A 15,920-nucleotide genomic window follows, 5' to 3' on the forward strand; every position below is an offset into this window, starting at 1 on the left:
CAGAACAGATCTATAGAGACAGCAAGTAGATTAGTGGTTGCCTGGGGCTGGGGAAGGGATCTTTTGGGGTTAATAAAAATATTCTAAAATTGAGTTTTGATATTTTCAAAATTCTGTAAATTTACTAAAAATAATTGAATTGTACAGTTTAAATGGCTTGTTTTTATACCCCAATAAGGTGTTTAGAAAGAATACAAAAAACAAAGTCAGCAAATATTGATATAAAAAAATATTGTCCACCATCCAGAACTGAAACATCATTGTTGACATGTACACATAAGGAACTGTTTGACATTGAAATTGGGACTCAAAAGAACTGTTGGCCCAGAAAGAAACTCACTACAGACTGATTCATTTGCCTCTCAGCATAACCATTATTGATTGTCTCATTTTCCGTTCTTATAAGTGTATTTCTTGTATCACATGATCTCACTCATCTAGGGGAAATAATGAACAACATAAACTGATAAACAAAAACAGACCCGGAGACAGGGAAGCATCAATAAGACTGTCAAACCTCAGAGGGAAGGTAGGAGAGGGTGGGGGAGAAGGGGAGAGATCAACCAAAGGACTTGTATGCATGCATATAAGCCTAACCAGTGGTCACGGACAACAGGGGAGTGGGGGCATGTGTGGGGAGGGGTTTGGGATGGGAATGGGGGGATGAGGACAAATATGTGATACCTTAATCAATAAAGAAATTTAAATAAATAAATAACTAAAATAAAAAAAAAAAGAAAAAGAATGACTGAGTTTAAAACTGACCTTCCTGACAGCCAAGTCAAAAGCAATGAAATTTACAGGGCTATATATCTTGATTTTTGTGAGGTTTTTTTATTGGAAGTAAGCAAAAGTCTTTAGTAAAAGACTTTATTTTTTCCTGGCTGAGGAAAAAAATTTAATATATATATATATATATATATATATATATATATATATATATATATATATATATATATATGTAGCAACAGCACAGTGTTTATTGGAGTTTTATCCAAAGATGAAAAGAATCTAAGATGTTCTATACATGCTATTTTTTATAGAGGGTCTCAATAAAAGTTGAAGAGATGTTGTTAGGTCTTAGGGTGAGCCCAGAACTTTCTGAGTAAAGCCAGAACAATACACTGCAGAATGAAGTATGGGGCACTGTGACTCCATACCAGGAAATACTAAGAAGCTAAAGGAATGAATGGTTAGCATCTCTATTTGGCTGTATTTCTCATATACCATTTTTTACATTGGGGCTTTCACAAGGCTTCTATAGAAGACAATTCAAAATTAATTTCACTGGTGAGTTCATTATTTTCATACCTAGTCTCTGCCACTGATTAAAAAGAGATTCTTTTTCTTTTTTTTAATATATTTTATTGATTTTTTACAGAGAGGAAGGGAGAGAGAGAATCAGAAACATCGATCACCTGCCTCTCGCATACCTCCTACTGAGGATGTGCCCACAACCAAGTTACATGCCCTTAACCGGAATAGAACCTGGGACCTTTCAGTCCACAGTCCAACGCTCTATCCACTGAGCCAAACTAGTTAGGGCTGAAAAGAGATTCTTATCTGAGATCCTCAGACTCTAGACCAAGCATGTCAAACTCGCGGCCCATGGGCCACATGCAGCCCACGATGAATATTTTTGCGGCCCAGCCAATATAACGGTATGTAAGAAACATTTTAATGAAAATTTTGTAACTTAATTTTTACAATATCCTGTTATACGTAATTATTAATAACGAACTACAACGTTCGCTAATGATTGATTTCTATAATTGTGTTACATTCATTTCCCTTACGCACAGGCACACCATTTCTCTCCACTAATAATATTAGCAGCAAATATTGTAGCAGCTGATTGCCAAATCATTAGTCTTGGACTGACTTGTTTGGTGTGTGCAACAGGAAATATTTCACTTTCAGAGAACAAGAAAAATAGGTTTATTTGTGTTAGACTTATTAATTTGTGCAGTTATTCAGTGTCTGGTAAGTTAATGTTCACAAAAAAAATATTAATTTTTATTAAAATGTCCTATTATTTTATGTTAATAATTACTCATTTATTTCAGCCCTTTGTATTCAGCATGTCTCTATCGAAACAAACGTATGTTTCTATGAAAATTGAAGCTTTTGTTTTTATGCAGCCCACGTAAACTTAAACCTTGTTTATTTGGCCCGTGTTAGCCTCTGCGTTTGACATGCTTGCTCTAGACCTATAAACAGTGAGGAAACCAGAAGGCCTGGTGCATGCTCTTGCCTAGTAGTATGAGTGGGCTAAGAACACCTGTAGGTAAATCAGACTTTTCTCAAAAATTAGCTTTGGACCTGTCTCCAAAGCACTAACAAGTACAGCAAAGCCCTAAACTTCTGTACCTATAGCTCTTAAGAGAAATACTTGGCCAGAAAAATTTTTAGAGGAGAAGCTGGCAACCATCTGTACCTGCCACTTATGAACTTTCTGTGGCTTCTGTGGAGACATTAATTTGGAGCAGAATTGAATCTCCATAGCTCCAATGGGCAGTGTAAGTGCCAATATAATGCACACCACTACCCTACCACCCCTGCAACATAACTACTCTTGTCTGCTCACTAGAGCTATGTAGCTCTACCTCACAAGAACAAATTCTAAAAAAAAATATCATATTTAACATTGAGCTTTTACTCCTGATAGAAACCAACCATTCAGTGTGGGACCATGTTATCAGCACCGAGAATGATGGATACCTATTTATTTGCTATACTAAGAGACATAGCATCTAATTTATCTTTAAAAAGTTGACCCAGATGATCATAAGTAACAGTTAAAGAACTAGACACTTATTTAGTGCTATCTAAAATTAGAATTTAGCCCTAGCTGGTTTGGCTCAATGGATAGAGCGTCGACCCACAGACTGAAGGGTCCCAGGTTCGATTCCAGTCAAGGGCATGTGCCTTGGTTGCGGGCTCAATCCCTAGTAGGGGGTATGCAGGAGGCAGCTGATTGGTGTTTCTCTCTCATTGATGTTTCTCTTTATCCCTCTCCCTTCTCTCTGTAAAAATCAATAAAAATATATTTTAAAATAAATAAATAAAATTAGAATTTATCTCAAAGAGCCCACCGTGTTTAAAAGCAGGAACTGGGATAGAGACACTGGAGAAAAATTAAAAGCTTTTGTCATAAATAGCCCCTACCACGTCACTCTGGAAACGTGCCACAAAATGTTAACATGTTCTTAATTTCAACAACAAAAAACAACCCAATTAAATAATGGGCATCAGGCATATACAGGCATTTCTCCAAAGAAGATATACAAATGGCCAATAAGTACATGAAAAAATGTTCAACATCACTAATCATTAGGGAAATTCAAATCAAAACCATAATGAAATACCCCTTCACACCTATTAGGCAGGCTACTATAAAGCAAAAACAAAACAGAAAGTAACTTATTTATACAAAGGTGGAGAAATTGAAACGTTTGTGTACTGTTGGTAGGAATGTAAAATAGTGCAGTCTTTATGCAAAACAGTATGGTAGGTCTTCAAAAACTTCAAAATAAAGTTACCATATGATCCATCAATTATACTTCTGGGTATACACCAAAAAAATGGAAAGTAGGGACCAAGATATTTGCATACACATTTTCATAGCAGCATTATTCACAATAGTCAAAAGATTAAAGCAACCTAAGTGTCCATTAATGGATGGCTAGAGAAACAAAATGTGGGATAAAACAAAATATTATTCACCCTGGAAAAGGAAAGAAATTCTAACACATGCTATTAAATGGATGAATCTTGAGGACATTATGATAAGTGAAATAAGCCTTTTGGTCCATCACAAAGAGTTAAATACTGTATGAGTCCACTCATAAGATAAAGTATTGTGGTTGCCAGGGGCTGGGGGATGGGAGAATGGGGAATTGTTTAATGAGTATAGTTTCACTTCTACAAGATGAAAAGTTCTGGAGCTTGGTTGTGCAACAATGTGAACATACTTAACACTGCTTAAATTAGAAATGGTTAAGATAGTAAATTTTGTGAGGTATATTTTACCAGAGTGTAAAAATTATTTTAATGTTCTTAATCCATTAGGTGTGTCTTGAGCCAACAATCAATTGCAGAACTGAGTCCAAAGGCTGCCAGAATCAAGCAGGATATCAAACCTACTGAACCAGACCTGTGGTTTCATTAAGAAGAAAGCGAATATCGAGTTGCACTTTGAAAGCTGTTGGATACTATACTAGTATTTTGAGCCGATCTTTCAGCACCTTCGCCACATATTTACCAGGTTTAAGCTTTGAGAAGTAAAGACAAAAACAGTAAGATGAAAATGAATGATCACTGGCCCAGAAACCTGACCCCTCATAATGGTTTTGTTCTTACTCTGTATAATTTGGGCCTCTGTGTATGAAAAGGCTAGAAACATCTCTGACACTATATCAACCAGCTAACCTTGTGGGAGGAAAAGAACCTTCTGATTAACTAGCAATATTGATAAACTGCCCTCAAATCTCCCCACTATTCCAAGTGTCAGGAGGGAGTGAGAAACGAGGTCATGCTCACCTCTGGCTGTCACTCTATCTCAATAGTTGCAGAGGTTACAGAGGGGAGTGGATTACTAAGTAACCCTGCAAGGAACCTCACCTCCACGGCTCAATGAAATAGAGACCATCAGGCAAACATCTCACATTCCTACAAAGGCCCATGCCTAAACATTTATCTACATCCACACCCACAGTTCCATCTTCCCCTCCATTATAGGGCAGCAGGGTCTCTTCTCTCTTTGACCCACACTCTGGATTCCATCTCTTCTGCATTCTCAGGAACCATGTTTCAACCATTATTCACTCTCAACCCTATATCTTCATCCATTCCCCTCCTTTTAGCATGTGCTCACATCTCACCCATTCTTTAACTTTTTATAACTCAAATGTATAAAAAATGTATTATATATATATATATATATATATATATATATATATATATATCCTAGAAAAGAAGGAAATCCTGCCATTTGCTACAACGTGGATGGACCTTGAGGGCATTATGCTAAGTGAAATAAGTCAGAGAGAGAAAAACAAATGCTTTACACTCTTACACATATGTGGAATCTAAAATAAACAAACTCATGGAAACAGAGAACACATTGTGGTTTTCAAAGTTGAAGGGTGGGGGCTGGGGAAATGAATAAAGGTAATCAAAAAGGTACAAACTTCCTGTTATAAGATAAATAAGCTCTGGGATGTAATGGACAGCATGGTGACTATAGTTAACAATACTGTATTGTATATTTGAAAGTTGCTAAGAAAGCAGATCTTAAGTATTCCCTTGACAAGAAAAAGTAGTTGTGATTATGTGAGGTGATGGATGATAAACTTTCTGTGGTAATCATTTTGCAATACATACATACATCCAATCATTAATGTTGCAAACCTTAAAGTAACACAATGTTATATGTCAATTATATCTTAATAAACCTGGGGGAAAACCCTTCTAGACCCTTTATTCCCCGTCAAAGACTATTGCTTCACAGCTAGAATTCTTAAAACTTCAGTGCGCATTTGTCTTCATTTCCTTATCTCCTCAGCCAACGGAAATCTCACTGCAATCACCAAGGTCACCAATAACCTCCCTGCTGTCCCATGTAAGAGACATTTTAAATTATCATATCACGGGACTAGTCTGCACACAGACCATTGACCGGGCCAAACTCCTGGAAGCATCGCCTTTCTTCACCCCCCTTGTGCAGAAGACCAAAGAAGACCAAGGACGCTTCTGAGAAAAAAAGGAGGGACACTGTTTAATACGCCAGCGGACTCAGGGAACAGCCTTCCAAATCTGAGTGAAGGAACACGCATGGGGCCCTCCCTTATATTTCCCTCCCTGTGATCTTTGTCCCACAAACATGGATTATGCTTCCGGTCCCTTTCGAGGGCCTTGCAAGAAGGCCCCCAGGTGTTGGGGATTTCATAGAGAGGGAATATCTGATGGTCTGGCCTGGCGCTAGCGTTAATAACCCTCCCTCCGGGGCAGTGCACTGTTCACAGTAACAGGTTCTGCAAGGCCAGCATCTGGGAAGGAGAGAGGGACTTAATTATAGGTTATCAGGAATGTACACTGAGCTGGCTGGCTTGGATTCAGGTCACTAGCCCCGAATATCAGGGTTACATTGGAATTAGCCCTTTCAGCCTTCTCACCCTGAACACCCTCTTGAATGTCCTCCCTCCTCAGACTGAGCCCTCCTCCGACCCCATTGGCTATTGTCAGTGCCTCTCTCTGGGACTATCTCTAGTCCCAGAATGTTAGCACAATACTAATATTGAGTAAACCTCTAGAAATTCTTGTTGATAGATTGCTTCAAACAAAGCCGTCGTTCTCAACTATGGCTGCTCACTAAATTCATCAGGAAGATGTACAGGGCACCAATATCTCAACTGGTAGTATTTTTTACTTAATTGGTCTTGGGGGAGCCCCAGGCAACAATATTTTCTAAAAGCTTTCTAAACGTTGAGTATTAGTGCTCTCCTGTAAACTGGTCACCCCGTGCTAGGACTACAATGAAAGGAAATTTGCAAAATGCATAACTGTCATTTTAGAACTTAATCCTTTAATTAGACTTTAGGTGGAGCTTTCGATTCTGAGTCAGAGTAAATTTTAAAGGTCTCCTTATAAGTTTACAGTAGAAAGTTGTTGAAAGTCGGCTCATCTACAGTCATGCCAAATCTGTAATTCCAGGAGATTTCTCAGCCAGGAGCCCAAGGATCCAACCAAGTTACAGATTTTGTCAAATGAACAAGTGGTCCTGATGGTTGCAAACATGGGGGATTTTTCTTCCTTTCCTTTTCTGAGACTGCCAGGATTCTTGAGCGTGCCTTTGCCCCACCTCCCCCTAGTTCCCAAGAACCAACAGGCCCAAGCCCTCCCAGAAGCTCTAGCCTTTCCTCCCCCTCTGCCTTGAGGGTGCAGAGTCTGCCATGTGCCTGGCCCAATGCAGAAATCCTGCAGGTTACTGTTTTTGAGGGAGGAGTCTCATACGGATGGCATGACCAGAAATGCATATTCACACAGAGGCACTTTTGTTTGTTTGTGTGTTTAATTATTTGACTGTGGTTGTGGTTTTTGGGGTTTAGGGTGAAGAGGTGGGGAAAGAGTTGGTCAAAAGAGAGCCAGGAGGGCAGAAGCAAAACAACTAAAAAAGCTGTGAGGCCTGCCCACACTAAGAAATTCATCCAGCCAGCCCACCCCTTCCTCCCATATTTTGCTACACACACATATCCACCCGCCACCTACCACCTATTCTAGAGAGGGAGGAACAGAGGTCACAAAGGGAGGTAATATTTCAAAACTGCATCCTGCTATTTTGAGACCCACCTGCTATTTTAAGATAATTTGGACAGTCATCTTAGTAGCAAGGGGACTAAGTGCTAAAGGTCTGAACAGAGATTGTGGAAGATCTCATGGTGCCAGAATATTCAGGAGGTTTAGATATTCCCTCTCTATGAAATCCCTCTCAGCAAAGCTACAGAGTGTCTCTCTCTCTCTCTCTCTCTCTCTCTCTCTCTCTCTCTCTCTCTCTCTCACACACACACACACACACACACACACACAAATCCATCAAAGTTTAATTCATAGAAATAGGCCTTAACCTAAACCCACAATAAGATTGTGTATGGTGCTCCATATAGGAAATGGCTGAAGAACCAAGAATTTATCCTGCTGTTGGTAAAGACCAGATTCTACATATTTACATATTAGAAGAGTGTGCTAAAGAGGAGGAAAAGAGGGGCAAAGAGGGGATGAAACAACTATTTGCAAAGAGCAGTAAATTCAATCAAAGAGTGGTTATTGCCTTGAACAAACAAAATAAAAACAGACTCATAGATACAGAGAGCAGACGATGGTTGCCAGAGGGTGTGGCGAGTGGAGGCTGGGTAAAAAGGAGAAGGGATTAAGAAGTAGAAATTGGCAGTTACAAAATAGTCATGGGGTTATAAAGTACATCGTAGGAAATATAGTCAATAATATAGTAATAATCATGTACATTGCCAGGTGGGTACTTGAAATATCGGGGGGACCACTTTGTACATGGTTGTCAAGCCACTATGCTGTACCCCTGAAACTAATACAAAATATTGAATATAAACTTTAATTGAAAAATAATTTCTTTTTAAAAAGTGGTTATTGCAAAACATTGGGCACTGGTCCTAGCATTTGCCATGGGCAAAGGATGCTGTGCTTGTGATTTTAGCCTTGTTTGTCCCCCTTCTCTGCCGTGAGAAAAGGGTAAAAATTGTTCCATGCGGGAGAGTGGGACGATGAGTACTGGGTGACATTTATGGGAAGCAGGTTTCGGTTCTGTCAGAAGGGCTGCCTACAAAGGCGAGGAGATCCCCACACTACAGGTTCACAGGTAAGCAAGCTGCACTTAGAGTTTAGCAGGGGATCAAGTTAGAGCCACCGGATCTTTAAAATACTTTTGGGACTAGAGAGTCAAAGATGGAAGCAACATAAATTACTGAAATTATCTTTCTACTGCCATTAATCAACAAATCTACTGGATACAAATCGAAATCTGGATTCTTCATTCCCGTTTAACCTTTTAAAATAAACTATTTTAAGGGTTTAAACTATTTTAGTACTCTGTACACTGAGAGAATTTCTAAAGAAGAGAGAAAATGTATTATTCCAGAAAACTAGACTAGAGAGAATGAATGGAGTAATCTAACTAGGAAAAAAGGTGGGGATAACATATGGCGGGGGAGGGACTAAAAATCAGAAAATTCCAGAACCCCTGGAAATCTTTCTTCCTGATTATGATCATGGGGTCTTCTTTGTAAAAAGCCAGACTGCCCCAACGTTCTGCCTGGGTCCTCCCTTGCTTGACTCATTCTCATCCAAGGCTAGGGAGGGCAAAATCAGAGTGAGGTATTTATTGGGTTTCAGCCACACATTTAAATTCTCCTAGCTTACGCTCTGTGTGGGTGTTACAGCCAGCTGCCTCTCCTTGGTGATTAATGGAGCTCCACTGAAACCTCCTGCTTTCTGTTCCTCCCAGGAGCCAATGATTCTCAGGCTGAAGCTGGGAGGCCCCTCTGAAGAAGGCTTATCTGTGAGGAAAGACAACAGGGCAATAAAGACCTTGCTTACAGTGGCATCCCTAAGTTCTCCTGACCTGGAAAGCTGTATAAGGCAAACACCCTTATGAAACCCCATATGTCCTTGCTGGGCAAACCAGGACTTCAAATCTCATCCTTCCCTGGCACGTGTGACTCAGTTGATAGAGCATCTCCTCCATCCCCCACCCCCATGCACCAAAAGTTTGCTGATTTAATTTCTTTCCATCAACGTTTCTCTGTCACATTGCTATCTCTCTCTCTCTCTCTCTCTCTCTTTCTCTCTCTCTCTCTCTCTCTCTCCCCCCCCTCTCCCCTCTCCCCTCTCCTCTCCTCCCCAACCCCTCTCTTCCTCTTTCTCTTAAAAAAACAACAACAAATCTCACTCATACCAGGCTTTTGTGGACCACAACCCATCCTCCACACAGGTCTTTTTTCAGTTCTTTTTAGATTATATGATCCTAGTTCTTCCCTGACTGAGTTATTTCTAGGTGTCCCTCTCTCCTACATGCCAACTCCTTTGCATAGAATTTAAGGCCCTTCAAGATCCAGCCTTTGCCTCTATCTCCAATCTCATTTCCCACCATTCCAGGTCTCAAACACTTGCAAATAAGCCAACACAACATTCTGTTTTATATCTCTGCCTTTGTGTATATTTTTCCCGCTTTCCAATGTTTGCACTTGATAAACCCATACAGGTGTAGTCAATCCTGGGTTTTTCTTGAGTTAGAGCAATGAGAGGCCAATTTCCCTGGGGCAGTATGTGAATGGAGCCATGAGGAACTGGCAGGTTCTTGCTCATTTTGTTGTTGCCATATGCAAAGAACTCACCTGGACTCCTCCAGATCTCACTTTAGCAAAGCAATGCCTCTTTCGAAGCCACGTGGTTGGCTCTCTTTTACCTAGAAGGAAAATGATGGAGAAAGACTTAAGTGGAGCTTTCCTTAATGACCCTAGGAGGAGACCACCCTCTTCTCCAAAGGTTCTGGGTAGCACAAGCCCACACTCAATTGAAGTAAGTACCCTCTTGTAGATCACAGGGCACATGTCTACAATAGTCCTACACCAAGATCAGCTCCTTCCCCTCAGTCTTTCTACCCACTTCTTTGTATCTCACCACCACCATTTCCATTAGCATTAGTGTTTCATAGCCACTGGACATGTAGTAAAGATTTAACATAAATAATCAAGTTAGTTTGAATTTTCTTCAAATCTTTCTATTAAAGTCACATATGGCTTTGTTTGGGGGTTTTTGATACATTGGAGAAAATATGTGTCTTTATCTGGCAGACATTTCAGATACAGTTTCCTTTAGGTAATATGGTAGGTGTTTTATATTATAAATTCCATCACTAGTTATTTGATAATTCTTCATCTTTTGAGGGTACATCATCTCTTATTTTCTTAAATATATTTATATTGATTTCAGAGAGGATGGGAGACGGAAAGAGAAATAGAAACATCAATGATGAAAGAGAATCATTGATCAGCTGCCTCCTGCACACCCCCCACTGGAAATTGAGCCCACAACCTGGGCATGTGCCATGACAGGGAATCAAACCATGACCTCCTGGTTCATAGGTTGATGCTCAACTACTGAGCCACACTGGCCAGGCCATCTTTTATTCTTAAGCACATCTTATTATATTTGATCCCTGTATCAGTCCAAAATCATAGTTAAAATTCATGTCTGTTCTGTCCCCTAACTATCTCTCAGACCTGACCCATCCTTGCTTTTACCTTTTGCCTTTGCCTTAGTGCAGGCTTTCATCAGTCCTGACCTAGACTTTTATATTAGCTTTCTAACCAGACAGTCAGACAGCTTGAATCCTGTCTTGCTTTTTCTTTCTCCCCACCATCTCCCTCAAAAGTCCATACCTTTCTAAATAACAACCCAATCCTGTTACCTCTATGATTTAATTACTTTGGAGCTTCCCTTTCAACCACACAAAGCCCAACTCCTTTGCATACATAGTATACAGGGCTGTCCAAAATCTTCCCCTTGCCTCTTTCTAATCTCATTTCTTACCCTCCAGATCTCAAATTTTTGCAATTGACCAAAGATATAATACTTGCTTAAACATTGGTACCTTTATATAAAAATCAAAAGGGCATTCCAGATCTTTATATACTTGAAGACATCTATTCATCCTTTGAGAAACAGTTCTAGTATCTTCTGCTCTGTGGAGCTGTTGTTCCCCACGGCCCCAAAGCAGAACTGATTATTCTCTGCTCTGGATCACAACTTAAGCTTGTACTTATTTCTACAATAGCATTTACTGCACTTTTTTTGCAATATTGTTATTATGTTACTGGCTCCCCTAATAAGCTTTGAACTCCACAAGAAGAAAACTGTATTATATCCATCTGTATATGCTTACTGCTTGCACAGTGCATTGTGTTGTTCATCTATACGTCACCCTATCTAATAAAAAGTAATATGCAAATTGACCATCACTCCAACACACAAGATGGCCGCCCCCATGTGGTCAAAGATGGCTGCTCCCATGTGGACACAAGATGGCCACCACAAGATGGCCTGCAGGGGAGGGCAATTGTGGGTGATCAGGCCAGCAGGGGAGAGCAGTTAGGGGTGACCAGGCAGGCAGAGGAGGGCAGTTGAGGGTGACCAGGCCTGCAAGGGAGGACAGTTGGGGGGAATCCAGGCCTGCAGGGGAGGACAGTTAGGGGAAACCAGGCCTGCAGGAGAGGGCAGTTAGGGGCAATTGGGCTGGCAAGGGAGCAGTTAGGTGTCAATCAGGCTGGCAGGGGAGTGGTTAGGGGGTGATCAGGCTGGCAGGCTGAAGCGGTTAGGGGCAATCAGGCAGGCAGGCAGGAGAGTGGTTGGGAGCCAGCAGTTCTGGATTGTGAGAGGGATGTCCCAGATTGGAGAGGGTGCAGGCTGGGCTGAGGGACACATACCCCCACCCTGTGCATAAATTTCATGCACCGAGCCTCTAGTTATTAAATAAGTGAATAAATTAATAAATGAATTACAGGTGGTGGGGGATAACAAAGAATAATGCAGGTCTGTTATTATTATTTCCATGTAATTGGAGAAGCAACTGGGCTTAGATGCTAGTCTACAAAACTGAAGGCATGTAGAAAGCTTAGAATCTAGTAGCTACACTACAAAATAGAAGGCAACACAGAGTACTATTGAAGCTGAATGACATTAATTTGCAATTGGGAAGATCTGGGAACTGTCATTATATAGATCTTTAAGGATGAGTAGGAATTCAGCAGGAATGAAGAGGACCATATTAAAGCGTTTTCAGAATAAAGGGGGAATAAATATAAAACCCTGAGAATAAGGGAGAAAGGCTATTCCATAGAAACAACAGGAGCAAAGGCACAGGACGGGTGAGTATGGAGGGAAGGCCCAGCAGCTCACTAACCAGACTTAATAGCAGTATCAGGTCTGGAAAGTTGGGTCGAGATCAATCAGAGCTTGACATTTTGACAGCAAAGGGGGAAAATTGGGATAAAAAAGTCACTTTTTAAAATGTTTTTTTAAAAAACCACCTCTTGTAAAAGAGATCAGAGCAATAATAAATGGGAACTTCTCAGGGAGGGCTGCTCATGGCCTCAGCTCATGTTTCACCAGTTTCTATTACTCAGCTTGCTCATCTACCTCACTTGGTTTCCGATGACTTTCGGCTCTTTCCAAAATTCAACTTCATTCTGAGGAGCAAAACTTAACACCCTTGAAGGTATTAAAAAACTAAAGGTTCTGAAATGGTGAAATCCCCAAAGCTTGAAAATGGCAATAATGTAGAAATAAGCTTTCATTTTGAAGAAGAGAGGCCACATTTGAATATATAAACTCAGATGTTTGTCAAAAAAGAATATCATATTCCTTTAGAGTCAATAACAGATATGTATAAAGGGTTTGCAAATCTGTGTGGAAAGGAATATATATGTCAGACAGAATTAAGAGAATAAGAGTGAATAAAACAATGCATTGAATGCTAGAGATGTCATAGCTCTCCACTGGCCACCACTGCCTCTTACTCCTCAGAGAGTGCCTGTCATTTGGTCACCAACCAAAACCAAAGTAATAATTTAACTTCCAAAACGAGTATGAAGCATGGCAGGACCTGCTTTTTCCCTCATTACTTTCCCAGCCTGATTCTATTAATACAAAGAATAAATTTCAATTGTAACAAATACTATGGGGGGGAAAGTAAATATCTTATAGAGGACCATATTTATTGTTGTTGCTGTTATGGTTGTTGTTATTGTTATCTGGAGTTCTTCTGTAACTAAAAGAGAAAACTATTTAGCAAACTTCCAGTAACATCGTGAAATTTAAATAATTTGTGTAGCTAAAGCTACAGATCCATATGATTCAGCCAAAGTGTTCCGTGTTTTTTCTTTAGAATGAAGTAAAATCAGCTACATAAAACTTAAATTCATACTTTAAAAGGCACTTTATTACATAAAATTTGTCTCACAACCACAACAGGAAACTGGCAGAATAGCCTTTTTTTTTTTTTTCAACAAAGTTTTTCCACTAGTTGCTCAGCAAAGTTTTAGAATAGCCTTCAGGGAATCTCACTAGCAAGATTGTAGACTTATACAGATTGTAAACTTATAATTATTCAAATCACATTTTGTTTTAGTAATACCAATGTTCTCTTTTTTGTATTAAATAATATTATTTCCTTCTTTTTTTTTTATACTAAGCAGTTTCTTAACCACCAATACAATTTCCTTTTTCTGAACCTCCTAACATAGACATACTACAACAATTCAAAAGACTCCATACAGTACTGTCTTAATTAAAACAATGTCTAAAATCAAGACTTTTAAAATGCAAATTACAGGACTCACTGGTCAATACAAGATTTTTCTCTGCAAAGGAAACCATGTATGACAGATAAAGCAGAAGTTTAATAAGAGATAAGATGAACCATGTCATGACCTGATATTATTGGCTTTCCACCTCTTCTGACCTCAATGTTTTCATTCTCAGAACTGAGATAATCTACCACACAGGGTTATTAGGAGAAGTAAACCAAGCCATGCCTGTGAAATAAGTTTATAAAGTAAAATGGTTTATATATGTTATTGTTATTATGGTGAAAAGTTACCAACTCTGGATACACTTCCCATGAAATATACATAGGGCAGGAGAGAGCAATGGGGAGGCACTGGTCAAGTTGTTGAGAAGATTGGGGCCAGAAGGAAAGGATACTGTCGATGAAGAGAGATGCCTCAGGTTATTTACTTTTAATAGGCTCACTTTTACCTCTACCTCCTATATTTGTTTTTCCTTCTCAGTGTTCCCTGTTAAATCTTGTTATATTGTCTATCCTACTTTGGAAGAGTGAAATATTAAAGAGAGTAATATTAATGCTATCATAAAAATGTTATTTACCCAGGTAAAAGTACATAAATGTATTATTATTCAATCCATTCAAGTTATAGTGGTAACACTTTACAGGGGAGAATTGAAAGGTTTGGTAGATCAAATGACATACTCTAAGTCAAACACCCAGGAAATTCTCAGTCAACTGTAAATGGCTCCAATGCCAATGCTTGGCAGACAAGAGAGACTGTGCAGGAGTTTATGTTCTACCCAAGTGATTCCTTGACCAAAAACATAAAACTTTCTGGGCTCGGTGATAGCAGGTATTGGCGTACAGCACTCCAGTGGGACAAAGGGTGGTTCGGAAGTCCTCACCCAACCCCTTTACATTTTAATAACTTATGTAAAGTAACTTATGAGGGGAAAGTAGCATTGGATTATCCTGTTCTATCAATAAAAAGCTACACAACCACTTGTAAGACAGGGCTAAAGGTGAACCTATGATGTAGGACCTGGTACCTCTAAGGTTCCTTCTTTCTTACTAGTATATTCCATAAATCATTGATTTTTAGTGCCATTTTCTAATTTTCCAAACATAAAGATAATTATGTTCCATTATTTTAAGAATAGTACAATTTCTACTAATTTCCTCAACCACAGAAATGAGGATACGACAGATAGAAAATTGCTTGTCAGTTTCATGACATCTTTTCTCCAAAACAGAAACCAGGGCAATTCCTTGTCCTTGTAACAGGTAACACTCAGGTTACTGAGACATACTGAAATGTGTCTACAGTCTGTCACAAGTTTTGGGTGTGCTGCTCTCACCCCCTAAATCTCCCAAGATAGCACCTGGTAAATGACTGCTTAAAATAATGTCTCTCTGAAACTTCATGCTTCTCAGGAATATTACGTAAGTTACTTATATTCAATGAAATTTAAGTGAAAATTCTCAGCTACTACCACTCCTTCACCCCTCCACTAGATGACCATAATTCCACAGCTTATAGAGCGGAAAGATGCTACAAACATTGAGGCCAAACCTACCTTTTCGAGACCTGCACCAAACCGGAAGAACTCAACCAACCTTTTGGAATTCAACTCATAGCAGAAGCAGGTTAAGAGACAACACATCCACATACCTGTTCACCTCTTCAAGCACCTATGCATCTTCTATCTCTGTGCTGCCCCCATTCCATTTATACAACCACCATGCCAAGCATGTCCAAACTTTAGGTCAGCACTAGCTTTATAAGCAGATGTAAGGCATAGCAGGAAGGTCCAATGATGAAAACTCAATTCACTCCACGGTGGGTCAGTAGTGCAGTGGTGCTCCACAAACTCAGTTCAGTGGCATGCTTATCCCAGCCGTATTTAAGAGTAGGTTGCCCAGCTCACTCCTGATACTTCTCAGCCGACTCCTTCTTGAATGCCATCCTTGCTTTCTGCTCATGAGGGTTCCACAAGTTCAAATGGACTTCCAGACATTGCAAATAGGTGAAGTTTGGGACAGG

This window comes from Cnephaeus nilssonii (assembly GCF_951640355.1).
Source record: "Cnephaeus nilssonii genome assembly, chromosome: 3".
In the NCBI taxonomy this organism is placed as follows: domain Eukaryota; kingdom Metazoa; phylum Chordata; class Mammalia; order Chiroptera; family Vespertilionidae; genus Cnephaeus; species Cnephaeus nilssonii.